General features: G+C 44.9%; 1 protein-coding gene across 1 annotated transcript in view; it reads left to right on the top strand.

Annotated features, from left to right (window-relative positions):
- The first annotated feature begins 9924 nt into the window (after positions 1-9924).
- LOC138740082 (interleukin-18 receptor 1-like) overlaps positions 9925-22008 on the top strand; it is a 58030-nt gene continuing 45946 nt past the window's right edge. Inside the window, exon 1 of the mRNA XM_069892505.1 lies at positions 9925-10032. The gene's annotated coding sequence lies outside the window, so the exon portion shown is untranslated. The remainder of the gene's footprint in view (positions 10033-22008) is intronic.

Below are 22008 nucleotides of genomic sequence, written 5' to 3' on the forward strand. Positions count from 1 at the left end.
ACTTGAAATAAGAGAAACCAATAGGAACTCTGTGGTGACCTGAAAGAAAGAGGTTATCATCTGGAAAACCCTGATGGAGTAGGTTTCCTTGGCAAGACACTGACGTGGCAGATTAGAATAATTTGGTTTGTGTCCAGTGAACAACAAATCTCTCTCTGAAAACTGACAAGAACCTTCCTGAGCTGTAACCATTTACCTTTCAAGTACCAAAGCCTGGTGAACTTTATAAATGTTAAATTCTGTGCACAGTATAAGAATTGCCTGCAACCAGTGAACTTGGAGGAAAGAGAAGTGAGATTGGACTGTGAATTACACTGACAATTTATTAAATTGTACTGACAATAACCACCACAGCAGTGTGAGTATAAGAGCTTTAATAAACTAATATGTACACTAAGGTCTTGTCTCTCTGCAAGACAAACCTGGAAGGCTAGACTGTAGCTCTGGTCTGCTTTATATACAAGGTCACTGGGATGACCCCTGGTGACCTAGTGGTGTAATTACATATCACCACAGTTTCAACCCTCCAATTGGATGGCATTAACATCGGTTTCTGTTAGCCCCACTCCCCTTCTACCCCTATGTTTTCTTTTCTCTAGATCTTTTTTTTTTACACACAGCCACTGCATTCCAGGAAATTATTCCCAATTTCAGGAACGCAGTCTGTGTAAAAATATCAGAACAGGAATAAGGACTCATTCCTGTTCCAACATTTTACTTCCTCAATCCCTAGTTATTTTCACAGTCGCCTGCAATCTAAACTGAACTCAGTTGATCCATGAACAATGGGCTAATGGATAGGACGTCCAGCCTCTTAAATACAGCACTTCAGATATTCTGTCTAAACTCATGGTGTGATATGGATATTTGGAGTTTTGGTCGTTCCTTCCTCCTGGAAGGTAGGGAGATACTTCACTTCAAAACGGAAAAATCATGTACATTCTATGTAAAAAAAAATATTTGTTTCCTTTTCCCTCTCTCTCCTTTCCCCCAGCTCTGTATTCTCAGAGCCAACCCCGCCCCCCCAATCAATTCTCACCTGTCCTCCTATCTATGTTTTTGAGACTGACATCAACCACGCGAAGCAGAGTGAAGGTTAAATGCAGACTTTAATAGAGCGATATATACAGCTAGGTCTTGTCTCTGTGCAAGCCCAGGTCAGAAGGAGGAGCATGAGCTCCAATCGGCTTTATATACAGGGTCGTCAGTGGTGGCACCTAGTTGTGTAATGGCATATCACCACATTCATCCCCCTTAAAGAAATTTGGCCATTTCCCCCCCCCACCCCCCCACCCCGTGTGTTCATAATTACAAGATCTGGCAGGCCAGATTACCGCTAATGGTTACCGCTTAGTCTCTTCGGGGTACTGGGGCAGGGGAGGTTGGGGGTAGGGGGTCCTGCCATTGGGTGGTCGAGGGCACAGGGTTGCTAGTCAGCTGCAGAGTAGGGGTATGCTGGGGGGATGTAGGGCTTTCTGGACAGGTACGGCTGTTGGAGGTGTATCAGTCGGTAGTTCATTTTGGGGTGATATGATGGTCAGTTGTCCTGGTGTTTGCTGTCAATCTTTCTGATCCGTTGGGGTCATTGGGGTCTGTGATCCTTCCTCATCATACACGATACCGGCCAGCGCGATGTCCATGATGGCTATTGAATCTTCCCGTCCATCCCTGAATGCGATGATCTCATAGTGGGGGTTCACATGCCTCAGCTCTACTGGCTCCACCAGCGGGTCAATTTTGTGGGGCCTGCAGTGCTTCCGGAGGAGCGCCAAACTCGGTGTCATCAGCCATCTAGGCTTTAATAATAAGCCACCGTGCTCATCGTGGCTTTCCTTGAAAATGAAAACAAGCGGTCATGTGGAGTCGTGTTTGTAGCGGTATACATCAATGAACATATTGAATGTAAAGCCTCTGGTAACATGTCCTGCCATCTTGCCACCTGTAGGTATTTTGCCTTTAAGGTCAACAGTACAGTTTTCCAAATAGTGGCCTTTTCCCTTTCCAATTGCCCATTACCCCTGGGGTTGTAGCTTGTTGACCAGCTTGTGGCGATACCTCTGTCCCGTAGGTACTGCTGGACTTCTTCTCTCATGAATGCAGCTCCCCTGTTGGTGTGTATATTGCTATTGTAAATAAAATGCAAAATAAATTGTACAGCATTGATGATAGAGTTAAAGTGTGGAGACTTGTATGGAGGATGTATAGGGCAGAACAGTAAAAATGTAACACACAACAGACACATGAACTATTGAAAAGAAGCAACTTTGGGGGAAAATAGACTTATTAGAAAATTTTAGTAGAATAAATAACATTAAAATAAGTTAAAAAATTTTCAGCTTTGGATTCCAGATGATTTGGTAGCAGATAAACTTGAAGAGGTTATTGAAATTGAAAGGGGTCATAGAGTTTTGAGATCTTGGCCACAACCAGATCAGAAACCATGATCTGTATTGATAAAATGTCTTAATTATCAAGTGTGATGGACCCAGAGGAACCCAAAACCCAGCAGCCATGGAAATTCACTAAGACAAATGGTTACTTAAACAAAATTTACTTTTAATTTTCTTTAAACAAAAACAGGATCAAATTTTAACTTATTACTATTAACTTAACCCCCTTCTAATTCTAAGCACATGTGTATATAATGTGCGTATAAGTTCAAAAAGATTCTTTGATTCACAGTCGAATCTCATTTCTCACTCCTCCAAGCTCACTGGGATCAGGCAATTCTTATACTGTGCACAGAATTTAACATTTATGAATCTTCACCAGGTTTTGGTTCTTGAAAGGTAAATAGTTACCACTCAGGAAGGTTCTTGTCAGTTTTCAGAGAGATTTGTTGCTCGTTGGACACCCACACCTGATTCCTTCCGATCAGCCACGACCGTGTCTTGCCAAAGAAACATGCCCCATCGGGGTTTTCCAGATGATAACCTCTTTCTTTCAGATCACCTCAGAGTTCCTTTTCTGTTTCCCTTATCTCAGGTGAAACATTATACAGCCAGCCATCTCCTCCTGTATGGACCACAAGGCTGACCTTAGAACTCAGAATCCATCTTCAAAATGGGGTTTCAAACAAGCTTCCAAAAGCCACTGCAGAAAACCAGCAGTCTCTCTCTCTCTCTCTGTAATACTTCGAGAAAAACCTGTTTGATTCTCCCTGCTTGCAAAACCACATGATCTTCCTAAAACTGCACCCTCCACCAAAAAAGCTTTCTAACTCCCAAAATCAATTCATGAGAGATCTTATCAGTTTCCTAAGATGGGCCCTTCCATTGCACCTCGTTGTGAAAATCTCCAGCAAAGGAGTCTATTGTCTTTGCAAACTTTTAGGCACCACCTTATGCATAACTCTTGCATTTTAAAATGAGATCTGTTTTGAAGTGTTTGCATCTGTTTGTGACCTAACTAAAAACCCCACAATCTATCTTCCAAAAATATATCTATACATAATATAAAATATAACATAATTTGTCACACAAGGTAGAGAGAGAGATATTAGCAGCACAAGGAGCTAGAGTGAGAAAAGGTGCACTGGAGCTACAGGGAAACATTTTTCTATCCTGACATAAGTTTGAAATGATTGTTGAAAATAAGAAAATAATTTAATACAATGAAGCAGGCCTTGTGGCGAAACGGTTACAGATTTGTCCTGGATCAACCTGCCATTTTGATGATTTTCTTGCAAGGAGAGCAGAGCAAGTTCTTCACAGACTATGCTCGTGCAGAAGAATTTGTGGATGCACTGCAGGCTAATCAACAGGTGAGAATATGAAAATGTTTTCTTTTTTTAAATGAAAGATGGACTTATATAATGGTGAATATCAGGGAGTGACTGACTGCTATCGTGTCGTGTGTGTAATTGTGGCAGACGCCGCAACCTATAAAATGGAGGGGAGGGGGATATGTTATGTATTATTAAAGCAACATTAATGGGGAGGGGTGCTATCTTTATTTTTATTTTTTATCTTTTTGAATTCTTTAAAGGTTATAGTTGTAAATTGACTTTATGTGATTTTTTTTCTTTTTCTTATCTGGATTGCTGAAGAGGGCATGCCTTAAAACAGTAGACAACAAATGTTTAAACTGTTGAGGAGGTGTGAGAAGAGAGGTGAAGGGGAGGTATCAGTTGACATGAATTAAATTTTACACCAATGAGAAACACACTGAACTTTTTAAGTTTTAATGTTAATGGAATAAATCGAATGGTGAAAAAAAAGGATTTTAGTGCATATTAAGAAAATGAGGGTGGATATAGCTTTTTTTGCAAGAGACTCATCTAATTGAAAAAGAGTATCAGAAATTAAAAAGAGATTGGGTGGGATATGTTACAGCTTCTTCATTTAATTCAAAGGCAAATGAAGTGGCAATCTTGATTAAGAAGTCCCTTCCAATTGAGATACAGAATGTAGTAATTGATCCTGTTGGGAGATATGTTATTGTGCATTGTCAATTTTTTTCTGAGTTATTATGAATATATATGCACTGAATGTAGATGATGAAAAAATTATACAGGAAACATTTCTTAATTTGGCAGAAGCACATGACAATATATTAATAGGTGGGATTTAAATTTCTGTTTAGATGCAGTTTTAGGTAGATCAGCTCGAGTAATAACAAAGGTAAAGGTGGTGAAAATGAATGACTTGAATTTAATAGATGAATGGAGAAGAATCCACCCAAGAGAGAGCGATTACTCTTTTTATTCAAATAGATATGATTCTTATTCGAGGATAGATTTATTTTTAATGCCAGCACATCTCTAAGGTGGAATTAACCAAGTTGATTATGAAGCAAGAATTTTATTGGATCATTCACCTTTGTTAATGACAGTTACAATGCTGGATGAAGAATAATCAATTTATAGATGGAGATTTCATTCAATGTTATTAAAATGACCAGATTTTTATGATTTTGTGAGAAGGCAAATTCGATTTTTTTCTAAGATCAATTATAATTAAGTTAATAATATATTTATTTTATGGGATGAGATGAAAGTATACTTAAGAGGACAAATTATGTTATACTTCTAAAATTAAGAAGGATTAATATGAAAGAGGTAAAACAATTGGAAAAATAGATAATATATTTAGAAAATATCTGCAAAGGTGGACTTATGAGGATAAACATAGATGACTTATCAATAAGAAACTTCAATATAATACATTACAAATGTACAGAACAGAGATGTGAGGGGAGATGGCAGCATGACAGGCAAGCTTAAAGGGATGGAAATCAAAATGATTCTAAAATCTGAAAGATTTCAAACAACAGCAGGTGTCTGGTCCCGATGATCCCAGATAAAAGGGGAGAGAGGCAGCAGCGTGACTCGGTCAGGTAAGGGGGAGGGAAGTGGTAGTGCTATTTAATTGGGTGAGGAAGGGAAAGAGATGGCAGTGTGACTCGGTTGGGTGGGCAAGGGGGTCAAAATGGCAGCACAACTCAGGTGGGCAAGGAGGGGAGAGATGTCAGCGCAACTCAGGTGGGTGAGGAAGGGAGAGACGGCAGTGTGGATCGGGTGGGTGATGAAGGGAGAGATGGGAACACAACTCAGGTGGGCAAATGAGGAGAGAGGTGGCAGTGCGACTCAGGAGGGGAGATGGCAGCATGACGGGCAAGCTTAAAGGGATGGAAATCAAAATGATTCTAAAATCTGGAAGATTTCAAACAACAGCAGGTGTCTGGTCCCGATGATCCCAGATAAAAGGTTAGGCACCTATGCTATGAGCTAGGTAAGAGGGCCAACAAGGCCCTTTCTTGGCAGTTGAAAGCAGAACAATTCTCAAGAACAATTAATGCAATTAAAATGGAATTGAATGTAACTACTTAGAAACCTCAAGAAATTAACAAAGCTTTTAAGCAATTTTATTCTATCAATTGGAGTCACAGAGATGATAATCAAACAGTTATTTTTTTGCCACAAATAAGGTTACCAAGGTTAAATTTGGAAGAGCCAGAGTTCCCCTTCATCCCAATAGAGGAGAGGGAGGCATTGAAAACATTACAAAGCAATAACATTTCTGGGAAAAGATGGTTTCCTATCCGAGTTTTTCAAAAGAATTTAAAGATTTGTCGATTCCTCATTTTATGGAGGTATTAGGTCAGGCTGCAGAAATGCATACTTTCCCGAAATCTTTTTCTACAGCAATAATAACAGTAATACAAAAAAAAATAGGGATCCTTTAAAACCATTGTCATATAGGCCTATCTCATTATTAAATGCAGTTTATAAGATAAATGCAAAAATTTTACCAAATAGGCTGATGAAATTCTTATCGAAGTTGATAAATATGGATGAGACAGGGTTTGTTAAAAAGAGTCAATCGGCAGATAATGTAACTAGACTACTCAGTATAATACATTTGGCACAAAATAGATATTTAAATGGCAGTGGCCTTAGATGCGGAAAAGATGTTTGACAGATTAGAATTGGACTTTGTGTTTCAGGTGTTGGAAATATTTGGTTTGGGACAAGTATTTGCAAGTTGGTTCTGAACTTTATACAATGGACATAAAGCTAAAGTCATTACAAATGGTTTCTGCACCATTTCAATTAACTAGATCTAATAGACAAAGATGTCCATGATCACATTCTTTATTTATCCTGGCGATAGAACTACTCGCAGAACTGATTCGATCTGACTCTGATATTAAGGGATTTAATGTTAATTGAGAAGAATACAAGATTAATTTATTTGCTGGTGATGTTTTGATTTATTTGACAGAACCAGTGGGTTCATTACATAAATTATATTTAAGATTAGAAGAATATGAAAAAGTATCGAGCTATAAAATAAATTGGGACAAAAGTGAAATTGTGTCCCTCATTAGAGGGGATTGTACTCAGTGCCAAAGAGATACCCAATTTAAATGGTGAGTGAATGGAATAAAATATTTAGGGATACGGGTAGATTATAACTTAAATCATTTATATAAATTATTTATCTTTATTTACAAAAATTGGAGAAGATTTTAATAAAAGGTTGGAGTTGCCAATAACATTATTAGGCAGAGTTAATTGTGTAAAATTGAACATATTTCCTAGATTATGGTATTTATTTCAAACATTGCCTAGACTGTTACCACAGAAGTTTTTTCAAGAATTAAATAAATATGCAAGAAAGTTTCTTTGGAAGGGTAAGATTTTGAGGATTTCTTTAGATAAATTAACATGGAAATTTGAGTTAGGAGGTGTATAGCTTCCAAACTTTAAAGGCTGCTCAAATGAAATTTCTTGCTTCATTTTTTAAAGAAGGAGTGAAGTTGGCATGGATTAAGATAGAAATTGATAAAACGGGAGAGCGAATACAAGAAGATTTTATATATACTTGGGAACTGAAATTAATATCTGGTGAGAGGGAAATCCCTTTGTTAAAACATTTGGAATAAGATAAATATTGAAATTGGAATGAGGGGAGTAGTGTTTTCTAAAATGCCTCTGACTTTAAATAGACTTAATCCATTTGGTCTCGTAAAGGAATTAGATATGTAGAAGATCGCTTTGAAAGAGGGAATTTAATGTCATTTGAGCAATTAAAAAATAAGCATGGGATACAAAATAATGCACTTTTTTGTTATTACCAGCTAAGAATATATTTAACAGCTCAAATGGGTCCATTAACATGACTATCTAAATGTAGTGATGTGGAGATGCTGATTCGTAATAGAAATATAAAGAAATTTCCTTCAGCCATGTTCACTTTATTGCAAAAGGGAACTGTTGGTGGGGACAGTCAGCAGTACCTCTGGCACAGAAGGGTAGGGAAAGGAAGAGGAGGGCAATAGTTATAGGGGATTCAATGGTCAGGAGGACAGATATAGGATTCTGTGGATGGTGGTTTTCCTCCCTGGTGCCAGCGTCTAGGATGTAACTTCTCATGTCCATGACACCTTAAGAGGGGAGGTTAATGAGCCAGAAGTCATGGTACATGTTGGTACAAACGACATAGGGAGGATGAGTGAAGTGGTCCTAAAAAAAGAATATAGGGAGTTAGGTAGGGAGCTAAAAAGAAGGACTGCAAAGGGGGGTAATCCCTGGTTTACTTCCTCTACCATGTGATAGTGCAGGCAAGAATAGAATCAGGTGGAGGATGAATGTGTGGCTAGAGGAGTGGAGAAAGGGGCATGGATTCGAGTTCTTGGATCACTGGGACCTATTCTGGGGGAGGTGGGACCTGTATCGAATGGATGGGTTGCATCTGAATCCCAGAGGAACCAGGATCCTGGTGGGGGCATTTGCTAGGCCTATTAAGGAGGCTTTAAACTAGTGGGGTGGGGGTAAAGGGTCCATATAAAGAGAACAGCAATGAGAAGGATTGTCAGCAAAGAGAGAAGGCTTGTAAGCAAAGGTTGGGTGTGGAAAGGCCGGGATCAAGAAGGAAAAGGATCAGTGCCATGATGGAGGGGGGATGATGGTAATAAATAATAGTTTTCCATAAAAATCGGGATAACCAGAAGGTAAGATGTGGGAAATCTCTGAAATGCATTTACTTTAATGCTAGGAGTATTGTAAGGAAGGTGGATGAGCTGAAGGTGTGGATAGACATGTGGCAGTATGATGTGGTGGTGATTAGTGAGACATGGTTGCAGGAGGGATGTGACTAGAAGCTAAATATTCTGGGATTTTGATGTTTTAGGTGTGATAGAATTGGAGGGGTAAGAGGGAATGGTGTGGCGTTGCTTGTCAGGGAAAGTATTACAGCGGTGCTGATGCGAGATAGATTGGAGGGCTTGTCAAGAGAGGCGGTATGGGTGGAATAAAAAAATGGAAAAAGTGAGGTTACAATTATAGGGGTGTATTATAAACCACCTAGTGGGGAGCCAGAAATAGAGCAGCAGATGTGTAAGGAAATAGCAGAGATTTGAAATAAGCACAGGTTTGTGTTAATGGGAGATTTTAATTTTCCTAATATAAATTGGGAAACACATTCTGTGAAGGGGCTGGATGGATTAGAATTTGTAAAATGTGTGTGGGATAGATTTTTGCAGCAATATGTTGAGGTACCCACTAGAGAAGGGACCTTGTTGGATCTACTGTTGGGGAATGAGATAGGGCATGTGACTGAGGTGTGTGTTGGGGAGCACTTTGGATCCAGTGATCATGGTACTCGTTTCAATATAATTATGGAAAGGCATTGGTCTGGTCCAAAGATTAAGTTTTTTGAGTGGGGGAAAGCCAGATTTGATGAAATGCGAAGAGATTTGCAAGGAGTGGTTTGGGCTGATTTGTTTTATGGGAAGGAGGTAGAGGAGAATTGGAGGTCAATTAAAGGTGAGATTTTGAGGGTGCAAAATCTTTATGTTCCTGTTAGGATAAAAGTCAGGGCCAAATGTTCAAGAGAGCTATGGTTTTCAAGGGAGATTAGAAAGTTGGTTCGAGATAAAAGGGAGGCCTACATTAAATACAGGAAGCAAGGTATGGAAGAGATGCTTGGAAAATGCATGAATTGTAAAAAGAAGCTTCAGAAAGAAATTAAGTAAGTGAACAGCAAACAGGGTGAAAGTGAATCTGAAGTGTTTTTACAAATATGTGAATAACAAAAGGAGAGTGAAGGATAAAATTTATCAGAGTGGATAAATGTGTGCGAAGCCGAATGAGATGGGGGAGATATTGAATGAGTTATTCTCGTCGGTATTGTGACAGAGTATTTTGAGGTGGTTTGGGAGGAATTGTTAGAGCAGCTTACACACACACATTTTAAAACAGAATATTTGCAGGACTTTTGCAGAATGCTTTTTGCAAGAAAGCAACAAAGTTGCAGAATACAGTTTGCCTGGGAGAGCATGTGATCTTTGCAGGCAGAAGAGAAGAGTTTTGCTCTCAGAAAGGGAGGGTGTGAAACACAGAGGAGAGACACAGAAATCAGTTCCTGAAGGACAAACTGCCAAACTTTGGAAGGCTTCTTGGTAAACGGAGAAGACCGGTGGTCTGAAGGGGGCAAGTTTCGTCAGCAAGGCTGATTGAGAAGGAATCAGTTGCAGATGTACTGGAAAAGAAATCTCTCGGAAAACCAGCAAGAACCCTCCTGAGTGGTAATCATTTGCCAGTTAACTTTGTTAATGCTAACTTCTGGGCACAATACAAGAATTGCCTGCAACCAGTGAGATTGGACTGTGATCCAAAGAACTTTTCCCATAAAATGTTATGGAGTCCAGAGGACCCCAAACACCAGCAGCAATAGATATGCATCACAACGCGGTAGTTCTAAATTATATTTGAACAAGAAAACAGAATTAAACTTTTAACTTATTACTTTATCTACTTACTTAACCTAACTGCTTAATCCCCTCTCTAATACTAAGCATAGGTGTGTATAATGTATATTTAAGATTAGAAAAGTTCTTTGGATTACAGACCAATCTCACTGGTTGCAGGCAATTCTTGAAGATAATATGTATCAGTATCTAGGATCAAGGACACCAAACATGGGTTTCTGCAGGAAAGTCATGTTTGACAAATGTTGTTGAATTTTTTGAGGAGGTGACTAGGAATGTCGATGAGGGTTGAGCAGTAAATGTAGTCTATATGGATTTCAGTAAGCCCTTCGATAAGGTTCCACATGGAAGGTTGTTAAGGAAGGTTCAGGCGCTAGGTATTAATGGTGAGATAGTCAGATGGATTCAAAGGTGGCTAGAAGATAAACGCCAGAGAGTCATGGTGGATAACTTTGTCAGGATGGAAGCCGGTAACGAGCGGTGTGCCTCAGGGCTTGGTGTTGGGTTCCTTGTTGTTCATCATTTATATTAATGATTTGGATGATGGGGTGGTAAATTGGGTTAGTAAATATGCAGACGATACAAAAATAGGCAGAGTTGTGGATGATGAAGATGGTTTTTGGGGACTGCAGAAGGATTTGGACTGTTTAGAAGAGTGGGCTGAAAGATGGCAGATGGCGTTTAATATCGATGTGTGAAGTGCTTCATTTTGGGAAGAATAATCAAAGCAGGACATATGCAGGGAAGGGGAGGGCATTGAGTAATGTAGAGGAACAGAGAGATCTTGGAATAACAGTTCATTTTTCTTTGAATATAGATAGGGTGGTAAAGAAGGCTTTTGGGAGGTGTTGTTGAGACTGTTCAAGGCATTGGTGATGCCAAATCTGGAATTCTGTGTGCAGTTCTGGTCCCCAAATTTTAGGAAGGATATCAATAAGGTAGAGAGGGTGCAGAGAAGATTTACTAAAATGTTGCCTGGATTGCAGTATCTAGATTACAAAGAAAGATTGATTAGACTTGGTCTTTATTCATTGCACCGTACAAGGTTGAGGGGGGATTTGATAGAGGTATTTAAGATTATGAGGGGGATAGACAGAGTAGATGAGAATAGGGTTAGGGGGACAAAAGTTTAGAAGTAACATGAGAGGAAGCTTCTTCATTCAGAGAGTAGTGGCTGAGTGGAACAACCTTCCAGAAGAGGTGGTTGCAGCAGGGACAATTCTGTCTTTTAAGAGAATGTTGGATGAGTATATGGATGTGAGGGGATTGGAGGGTTATGGACAGAGAGTAGGTATGTGGGATTAGAAGAGTTCACTTAAATCGGTGCGGACTAGAGGGGCCAAGATGGCCTGTTTCCATACTGTAATTGTTATATGTTAGATGTTATAATTTTCTACATCAATTATACTTAACGCCACAGAGGTCAGATTTATCAGTTCAATCTTTTAAATGTAGCTAGGAGAATGGTACTTTTTTACATTCTACTTGGTTCTGTCTGAAAATGAGATCTTTTTTGAAAAATTTGGAAACTTTTTAGAACAAGTTACAGGAATTAAATTTCCACGAAATCCAATGTTGTTTTTATTAGGTGACATTATAGAGATAAAACTGAAATTTGAATTAACTATATATCAAAAGGAATTCAGAAATGCATAGTTGTATTCCCCTTCAGAAGATTACTTACAATTTAAGAAATAAATATTAATTTTGAAAATTTGGTGCCCATATTTATAAACAGCGGGATTAATTTTATAGATATTTTTGCCTAAACTTCGTGAACCTTGTTAATCTCCTCAGAAGAATTAAAAATGTAAATGGTTAGAACTCTGTAATGTAAATGGTGTCTTCAATCAGGTCATTTTTCTTTTTCTTTCTTTCTTTATCTCTTTTTTGCTTCTTCCTTTATCTATTTCTTTTTTTTTACTTATTGGGAATTTACTGTAGGGGGTGGGTTTGGGGTTTATACCATCATGTATAATCAAACTGATATTAATATTCAATTATTGTATTTTGTATATTTTTATGGATATGAATTTTAAATAAAATATTCAAAAATGGCTTGATCATTCATAAATAAGATAAAAAGTATGTATCAAAGGGTACTGAACCAGGAACAGAAGGAGGGTGTGAATGCTCAGTTACTGAATGCATTCAAGACCGTCAATATTCAGATATTGAGGGAGAGGAGATAAGTGTTTGAGAGTAGTATTGTGATAAAAGACCAGGCCCCATACTGATCCCACCTCCCTGCTCTCAGCTGTTCCCAGGTCTCTAGTCATTTTGTGCTGTGAGCAACCTGGTTTGTGGGTTTATCCTCAGTTTGAAAAGTCTGAAACCCATTGCCCCACTCCCCCACCAACAGCCTGCCACAAGCCCCCAATGATAGATAGCGGTGATTAGTAAAGGATTACTTAAGGTGGCATATGAGGACAAAGAAAATGTTTGAAATCCTCAGCTATAGATCAATACTTGAAGTAGATTTTCCCATGTTCTTTTATAAATTATGTGTGTATGTTTTATTCAATTGTGCATGTATTTCCCATGCTCTTTTATAAATTGTGCATGTTTTATTCCCACTACAATTTTCCCATGCTCTTCTATTACTTGATTGCAAACCCTTGTGTCCAGACTCATCTCTCTTGAACCTGACACTTTTCAACACAACAATGACCAGTGTGAGGACCAACAGTGGGCTGTCGAGAGAGTCTCCCAACAGCCCACCACCCCTAAACTGATCCCACTGTACCGCTCCCCCGACAGCCCTAATTTCAACGTGGCATTTTGGTCCCATTTTCCCCTCCAATATTGGTGTAACATGCTGCCAAATATGGTACGTTACGTTGTGACGCTAGACGTTGACTCTGTGGTGTTACATGTCTCACTGCGTTTGCTCCCGCAATGCCAGCATGCTGTGTAAAAGGACACACTGACCCGGCGTTATGCTGGCTTTGCTCGGTTCGGTGTGAACGACCAAAGCAGGCTTTATGCTGGGTCTTCCTTATGACAATATTGCAGGATTTCTGTGTAAAACAAAAACCACACATTCAAGGTATCTGCAGACTTGCATGTTTTTTACACAGCCGCTGCATTCCTGGAAACTATTCCCAATTTTTCGGAATACAGTCTTATGATGATGTCCAAATTCTCACCCCACCTCCTCAAAACACGAGTCTGTGCTTTGGTAAATAGCTTGGTTTCCGGTCGGCTTGCAGCGTCCAACGAAAAGAACCTATTTCATCTCGCCGCGTCCCTGCAGCCTGTCTGGGATTCGCGGGCTTTAGAAGCCTGGAGATCAGTCGTGGCGCGGTGCTGGCTTGCTATTTCAGCCTACACTCCTCGCTGGGCGTGGATAAGGTTGCTCTCACACCTGGGACGAACAAGCTGACTGAATAAATGTGCAAGGGCTTTCAACCAGAATTGCAAACTGGTGGAGGAACTCTCAAAACGGTGACGATTTCTCCCCATGGACGGCGACTGATCTCCAGCTGTTCTCGGCATCCCAGCACCTGAAGCTTTATTTGCGGGGGACCCCAGCGAGATGTGCGATAGCGGGGGGATTGTCGCCATTTCTCGTCTGCCCCCACCATCAAGTCATTCAATTCCCGTCCCTCCTTCTGGGTTTGACTGATCTGCGCTTCCCGCCGAATCCCTCCAGCGGTTCAAATCTCCAGATTCCAATACCTGCGGTCTCTTTTCCCTCCATCATTGCGCCAGTCGCTCCTGTAACCACTGCTGCATTTGATTGACGTTGTCATCAGCTCTTTGCTACCGTACGAGAGAGGTAAGTGGATGCTTTCCGCTAAACATTCCAGTAATCAAGATTATTGTCGAAAACAATCAAATGTTTGTTAGCAGGGTATTAAAATGTGCATTCTGATTTCAGTAAAATCGTTTATGCATGTCCTCTCCACTGGGAATTTAATTTTAACTATGTGCTGAGTCATTACTTAGATGTACTAGGTTGTAGCAGCGGGTTGAGCTCAATGAGCAGACTAGTTTATTGCAGGCTGCTGGGCTGCACTTGTACTCCCAGCCCACACCTGGCTGGAGGGCGGTGACGTCACCTGGGCATCAAGTGGTTCCCCCAGCGCGGGTTCCTGAGCCCCGTGCTCAAAGAAAGGGTAACCCATTTTGGCCGGCTGCCCCGCCGCGTGACTTACAAGCGGGGCCGATTTGCCTGCCTTGTGGTGAGCCGCCGCACAGCCCCCCCCCCCCCCCCAAGAACCGGCGGCAATGTCCTTTTTTGCCGGGCGGCCTCACTTCTTGGGCTGGGCATTGACCACGGGCTCAGTGGGATCGAGGTGCGCTGGCTTCAGCCTGTCCATAGTAAACAGCTCTCGCCTGCTGCCCATGTCCAGTGTGAATGTCGAGCCGGAACGCTGTATAACTTTGTCCGGCCCCTTGTGCGGATGCAGCAGAGGTGCCGCAGTCGGGCCCCGCCAAACGAAAACATACTCCACGGAAAGCAGTTCACCAGGAATGTGAGATGGGTGGGTGCCATGCCTGTGCGGCGGTGGAGGTTGAAGGAGTCCAAGCATGCCCTGAGGTGAGGAAGTAGTTCGTGTGGTGACTGCTGGGGATTGTGAGGTGCGTTGATGAACTCACCAGGTCGTGTCAGAGGCGCACCGTAGACCAGCTCAGCTGATGACGCCTGCAGATCTTCCTTGGGAGTGGAGCGGATGCCCAAGAGCATCCAAGGCAGTTTGTCCATCCATTCGGGACCGGTGAGGCGGGCCATGAGCGCTGACTTAAGGTGGCGGTGCACACGTTTGACCAGTCCATTTGCATGCGTGTGGTAGGCCGTGGTGCAGTGTAGCTGGATCCCCAACCTGTTGGTGAGTTGTACCCAGAGCGCAGATGTGAACTGGGTGCCCCGATCGCTGGTGAGGTCAGCCAGGATGCCAAACCGGGTGACCTAACCATGCAACAGTGCTTGGGAAAAGGTGTCAGTGGAGGAGTCTGGCATCGGATCACCTCGGGCCAGCGAGTGGTACGGTCCACCACTGTAAAAAGGTAACGGTTGCCCCGGGAAATGGGTAAGGGCCTGACGATGTCCATGTGAATGTGGCTGAACTGTTCCCGGACGTGCTTGAACTCCTCTTCAGGGTGCCCTAGTGTGCCTGTGCACCTTGGATGTCTGGCAATGGGTGCATGTTCTGACCCAGCCCACAATCTGCTTCTGCAGCCCATCCCATACGAATCGTTATGCCACGATCCGGACCATGGACCTGATGGACGGATGTGAAAGGTCGTGGATGTGACGAAAGACCTGCCTGCACCACTGCTGGGGAACCACTGGCCGCGGGGTGCCCAAGGAGATATCGCACAGGATGGTGCCTTCGCCGCTCGGAGTCAGGAGGTCTCGGAACCGCAGGCTGGTGATAGCGGTCTCAAAGGCCCTTGTCTCCTCATCAGCTTCCTGGTCCCAGGCGAACTGGTCAAAGTCAAGGCTGGGCGTCAGCATGCAGAGGGCCGGTCGCGAGAGTGCATCGGCAACCACATTGTCCTTCCCTACCTTGTGCCGAATGTTGATGGTAAACTCCGACATGAAGGAGAGGTGATGCTGTAGGCGGGCCGACCAGAGATCCTTTGCCATCGCAAGCACCTGGGTGAGGGGTTTGTGGTCTGTGAAAATGGTAAAAGTCCTCCCCTCCAAAAAATAGCAGAAATGCCGCACTGACCTGGCATGGTACCTACATGCCCAGTAACTCACGGTCGAAGGCACTATACTTGCGTTCTTGCAGGTGAAGCAGGCGGCTGAAGAATGCCAGTGGCTTCCGATGTCCATTCACCTGTTGCTCCAGGATGGCACCGACAGCTGTGGCAGAGGCATCGACAGAGAGTGCCATATGCAGGTCAGTCTGCGGGTGGGCGAGCATGGCAGCCTTCACCAGGGCGTCCTTGGTGGCCTTGAATGCGGTGCAGGCTTTTGGGTTCCAAGCGAGCATCTTGTGCTTGGCTGTGATGTGCACGGCTCCCGGGATAAAGCAGTTGTAAAAGTTGACCATACCCACGAACTCCTGCAGCCTCTTGAGGCTGTCTGGGCGTGGGAATTCCCTGATAGCAGCGGGCATGGCGCTTTTGGCCATGATGGTATGGCCCAGGAACTGCATGGACTTTTTCCCAAACTGGCACTTGGCCGTGTTGATGGTAAGGCCGATGTCAGTCAGCCGGGAGAAAAGGGCACGTAGGTGGGCCTTGTGTTGCACCCGGTCCTTGCTGGTGATGACGATGTCGTCCAAATAAATAAAGACGAAATCCAAGTTCCTGCCCACAGAGTTCATCAGGCGCTGGAAGGTCTGAGTGGCATTCTTGAGCCCGAACGGCATGCACAGGAATTCGAACAAGCCAAAGGGGGTGATGATGGTTGTCTTGAGTATGTCCTCAGGGTGCACCGGGATCTGGTGATATCCGCGCACCGGGTCAACCTTGGAAAAGACCCTTGCGCTGAGCAGGTTGGCCGTAAAGTCCTGGATGGGGTAATGGTCAGGAACAGTTGTCTCGTTGAGCCGTTGATAGACTCCACAGGGATGCCAGCTGCCGGAGGCTTTCAGGACCAGGTGGAGCGGCGAGGCCCATGGGCTGTCAGACCACCGAATGATTCCCCAGCTCCAACAGGTGCAAAAACTCCTCCTTCGGTACCTGGAGCTTGTCAGGCAGGAGCCAGCGTGCCTTGTCATGAACCGGCAGGTCCTGGGTGGGGATGTGGTGGAACACCCCATGGCGTGACGAGGCAGTGGAGAATTGTGGCTTGAGGAGTGTCGGGAACTCATCTAGGATCTGCTGGAACTCGTCTCTGGGCATGCTGATCATGGCCATCTGCGGTTGCTCCGAGCGGGAGGTGTCGAGGCGAATGGCCTGGAAGGTAAGGGCGTCCACCAGGCGTCTACCTCGAATGTTCACCAGAAGCCCATGTGCGAGGAGCAAGTCTGCAGCCAGGATAGCTGTTGGGAGGGATGAGACGGTGAACCTTCACGCAAAATTCCGTTGGCCGATCTGGAAGTGGACTGTCTTGTCTCCATACATCTGGATTGCTGTTGCGTTGGCCACACGGAGGGGAGGTCTATGAGGTCGGTTCCTGGATTCGTTGGCTGTGGCCGGGATAATGCTGATCTGGGCTCCAGTGTCAATGAGGAACTGCCGGCCGCTGACTGAGACCCGCAGGTAGAGAAGGCTGTGACCTTGGCCAGCCACCAAAGCCATTAACAGCGGCCAGCCTGGTCATTTCCCTGGAATGAGCAGGGCTGATGACACTTTTGAGCCTGACTCCCCAGCGCTGGTGATAGAAGCAGAGGCCTGAAGCGGATGCTGTGGGCTTGGTTATGCTCTTGGGGGCCCTTGCAGGGACCGGGTGCTCTACCGCAGCGCTAAGGGCGGGCTTGGCATGGTCGTGCCCGTGCCTCGTGACCTGCTGGACCACTGAGCCTTCCAAGAAACATGCGAGCCATAGCTCTTGATCCTTCTGGGCGACCTTCCTCGGGTCAGTGAAGCTCTCCTGAACCAGCAGCAGGCGGATGTCCCCAGGCATATGTTCGAGGAAAATGTGCTTGAAAAGTGAGCAGTTGGTGTGCTTACCCATGAGTGCGAGCATCTTGTCCATCAGTTTCATCGGGGACCTGTCCCCTAGGGCGTCGAGGTGCAGCACTAGAGAGGCACGCTGGTATCTGGATAGTCCACTTGGTAAGCACTCGCTTGATTGTCTTGTTCTTGTCCTCGGCGGGTGGGTGCTGAACAAGGGTCAGCATGCATCTGGTGGTGGCCTGGTCCAGGGCAGCGACCACATGGTAGAATTTGGTCGTGTCGGACGAAATCTGGTGGAGGTGAAACTGGGCCTCCGCATGGCCGAACCAGGACTCCGGCTCCTGAACCCAGAATTCAGGCAGTTTCACAGCTATGGTGCTGATCCCAGGCTCGCTCATGATGGGTTCAAAGACGTTTGAACTAGTCGGGTTCACCAATTGTAGCGGCGGCTACACTGCCCCTGCAATAACACACAACCAGCTGTGTTGAGTTCAGTGAGCAGACTACTTTATTGCAGACTGTTGGGCTGCACATATACTCCCAGCCTGGACCTGGCTGAGAACCGCGCTGGAGGGCGCTGACGTCACCTGGGTCCCCAGTGCGGGTTCCTGAGCCCCGTACTGGAAGGAAGGGAAACCCCCGACGGTACCATTTTGGCTGGCTGCCCCGCTGCTTGGCTTACAAGCGGGGTCGGTTTACCTGCCTTGTAGTGAGCCACCACAAGGTGTTTTAAATATAATTTATTTCTGAAACACGAGTTTTGTAATTTTCTGCTATTACTTCATGTTGTTCTGTATAACTTTATTTAATGCCATAGATCATTATTTAACATATGCATAAACCTCTGATTCTACAAAAAAAATGCTACTTTTAAACTGCAATTTTGAAGTATCCTCACTCTGTATCTTATTTTTTTAAATATACTTGTCCCATATTCAAAATTAAGCAAATTATCTAAATCAGTATTTTTTCTATCATTAAGTTGTCAAAAATATAGATCCAAGAACAGGGCCAGTGCTAGGAATTGCGGGGCTCAATTAGAAAATTGATAGCGGGGCCTCTACTCTACAGAAGTTGAAATTGATTGTAGAGTGCGTTGAAAGAACCAAAGACTTGTTGATCCAAACTAAGACTTTTATTAACTAAAAGACTGGAGCATATCAAATGTAGGTCAACCAGTCCAGAATGACCTGGTCTGGCTAGGAGCAATCCTTTAAGACCTGCCAGTATGTGTGGCTACACTCTCAGCCAATCACAGTAATCTTACACTACAATCTGTACATGTACACATTGTGATAGAACTTGTACTGGGATTGGGGTCGTGGGAGTCGTGTCACTGGCAGGCTCATTGGGTGCGGCCACTGCTTCGCTCAATTCCCCAACGTCAATGTCGACAGTCTGGCCTGAGCTGGTGGGGTGGTGCTGGTCCCTCTGTTCAAGCACATGACCTAGGGGAGAAGGATTTGAGGGAGGTTGGGTTGGAAGCACCGCTGCGCCTGATCTGGCTTGGGCTAGGTCCCTTACCAAGACTGTGTCCTCCCGCCCATCCGGGTACTCAATGTAGGCATAATGCGGGTTCACATGGAGCAGAGTCACTCAGTTAACCAAGGGGTCATTCTTTGAGTACTGGACATGGCGTCGTAGGAGGACCAGCCCTGGAACCATGAGCCACGACGGTATAGTTGTTCCCGACTCAGATTTCCTCAGGAAAGAGAACGTCCTTTCGTGGGGGGTGGCATTGGTTGCAGTGCATAGGAGGGAGCGGATGGAGTGTAGGGCACTAGTGAGCAAGTCCTGCCAGCAAGAGGTGGGGAGACCTTTGGACCGGAGTGCAAGCATAACTGCTTTCCAGATGGTGACATTCTCTCTTTCGACTTGCCCATTACCGCATGGTCCTGCTTGAAGCAATACCACACTCCAGAAGGTACTGCCGCAGCTCTGCGCTCATAAACGAGGACCCCCTGTCACTGTGGATGTAACTGGGGTACCCGAAGATGCTGTGCAGGGCCTCTATGACTGAGGAGGTGGTCATGTCCGAGCTGGGCACAGCGAATGGGAAGTGGGAGTACTCGTCGATGGCCGTAAGTATGTAGGTATTACGGTTGGTTGACGGTAGGGGCTCCTTGAAGTCCACGCTGAGATGCTCAAAGGGGCAGTTGGCTTTGATGACATAGCTGTTCTCTGGACGGAAGAAGTGGGGCTTGCACTCAGCGTACACCGGGCAGGGTCAGGTCATGGAGCGAATCTCCTCGACCGTGTAGGGCAGGTTGCGAGCTTTGAGAAAGTGCGTGAACCTAGTGACCCCTGGATGACAGAGCTCCTCATGGAGTCTCTGCAGCCTGTCCAGTTGTATGTTGGCGCAAGTCCCCCAGGAGAGCGCATCTGGCGGGTGGTTGAGTTTACCAGGTTGATATAGTATGTCATAATTAAAAGTGGAGAGCTCGATTCTCCACTTGGCGATTTTGTCATTCTTGATCTTACCTCGCTGGGTATTGCTAAACATGAAGGAGACTGCGCGTTGGTCAGTCAGCAGTGTAAAGCACCTGCCAGTGAGGTAGTGCCTTCAACGACGTACTGCTTCGACTATGGCCTGGGCCTCATTCTCGAAAGAGGTGTGTTGGCTCTCAGGACCCTGGAGGGTTCTGGAGAAGAAGGCTGCCGGCCGGTGTTAGGTCTGCTTTGTTCATGAATGAGTGAGTCAAACACCAGACTGAGTCGAAATCAAGGTTCTTTGTTCTTTATTGCCAGATTGTAACACTTGCAACTAACAGTGTTAGTTGGAGAAGGCGCATTCTGCCGTTATCAGCAAGTGGTGTTTTTTATATACCTTAGGATACGTACTTAGTAAATTATCATACCATGACATTGTCCAATGAATAAACTGTTGCTATCTTTCTCTGCTAGCTTCCTGCACATCAATTTGTCATCCCCACTCTTATCTTGAGAGTACAAGGTCACAACTGCATCTTGTTACGGCCCAGCACTGGGTGACTCCTTCTACATTCCCAGCTCATGATGTTTTTACCTAACACCGGCCTGGTTCAAAGTGGCTGCCAGTGCAAAGTCAGATGCATCGCTCTCAACTTGGAACAGGAGGGACTCTTCGATGGCATGCAGCATTGCAGCAGCGATGTCCAATTTGATGCGGTCGAAGTCCGCTCTGGCTTCGGTTGACAGGGGGAAGGAGGTGGTCTTGATGAGTGGTCGTGCCTTGTTGGCATAGTGTGGAACCCATTGGGCATAGTAGGAGAAAAAGCCCAGGCAGCGTCTGAGTGCCTTCTGGGTGTGGGGGGCAAGTCCATGAGGGGATGCATGCAGTCAGGGTCTGGCATGACCACCCCGTTCTCCATCAAGCAACCTAGAGTAGCGAGCCGAGTGGTCCGGAAGACACACTTGTCGAAATTGTAGGTCAAGTTCAGCCGAATTGCAGTCTGAAAAAATTTCTCAAGGTTGGCATCATGATCCTCCGTGTCATGGCCGCAGATGGTGACATTGTCCAGATAAGGGAAAGTAGCATTTAGCCTGTTCTGGTCCACCATCCGGTCCATTTCCCGCTGGAAGACCGTGACGCCATTTGTGACCCCAAAGGGTAACCTGAGGAATTGATAGAGCCGCTCATTCGCTTCGAAGGCCATGAAAGGTCGGTTTTCTCGGCGGATCGGGAGCTGGTGATAGGCTGAATATAAGTCAATGGTGGAGAATACGCGGTATTGGGCGATCTGATTCACCACATCCGTGATCCGTGAAATGGGGTACGCATCTAGAAGCGTGAAGCGGTTGATTGTCTGGCTGTAGTTAACCACCATGCGCGGCTTCTCCCTGCTTTTAACAACCACCACCTGGGCCCTACAGCGACTCGAGCTGGTCCTCATCCAGCAGTCTTCCCACCTCGCTTGTGATAAATTTCCTGTGTTCATAACTATATTACTGGCTTTTGGTGGCCACAGGCTTCCAGCCAGGGGTGAAGTTTGCGAAGAGCGCTGGCAGAGCAATTCGGAGGGTGGAGAGGCTACAGGGAAGGCCCTGGGCCGCGGGGGCGTGTGGCTCGGGCTGCCTCTGGCAGGAGGCTTCCAGGGTGGAGTGGTTACAGACAGAGAGTGGAGCATGAGGCCCCCCAAAGTGCAGGGAAACGGTTTGAAACTGGCACTGAAAATCCAGTCCTAGCATTGCAGGGGCGCACAATTGGGGAAGGACGAAAAGTCTGTGAACGTGGTGCCCTGGACTTTCAGGGTCGCCACGCAATACCCCTTTACCCCAGTCGAATGCGATCTG

Source organism: Narcine bancroftii, chromosome 7 (genome assembly GCF_036971445.1).
Source record: "Narcine bancroftii isolate sNarBan1 chromosome 7, sNarBan1.hap1, whole genome shotgun sequence".
Classification (NCBI taxonomy): Eukaryota; Metazoa; Chordata; class Chondrichthyes; order Torpediniformes; family Narcinidae; genus Narcine; species Narcine bancroftii.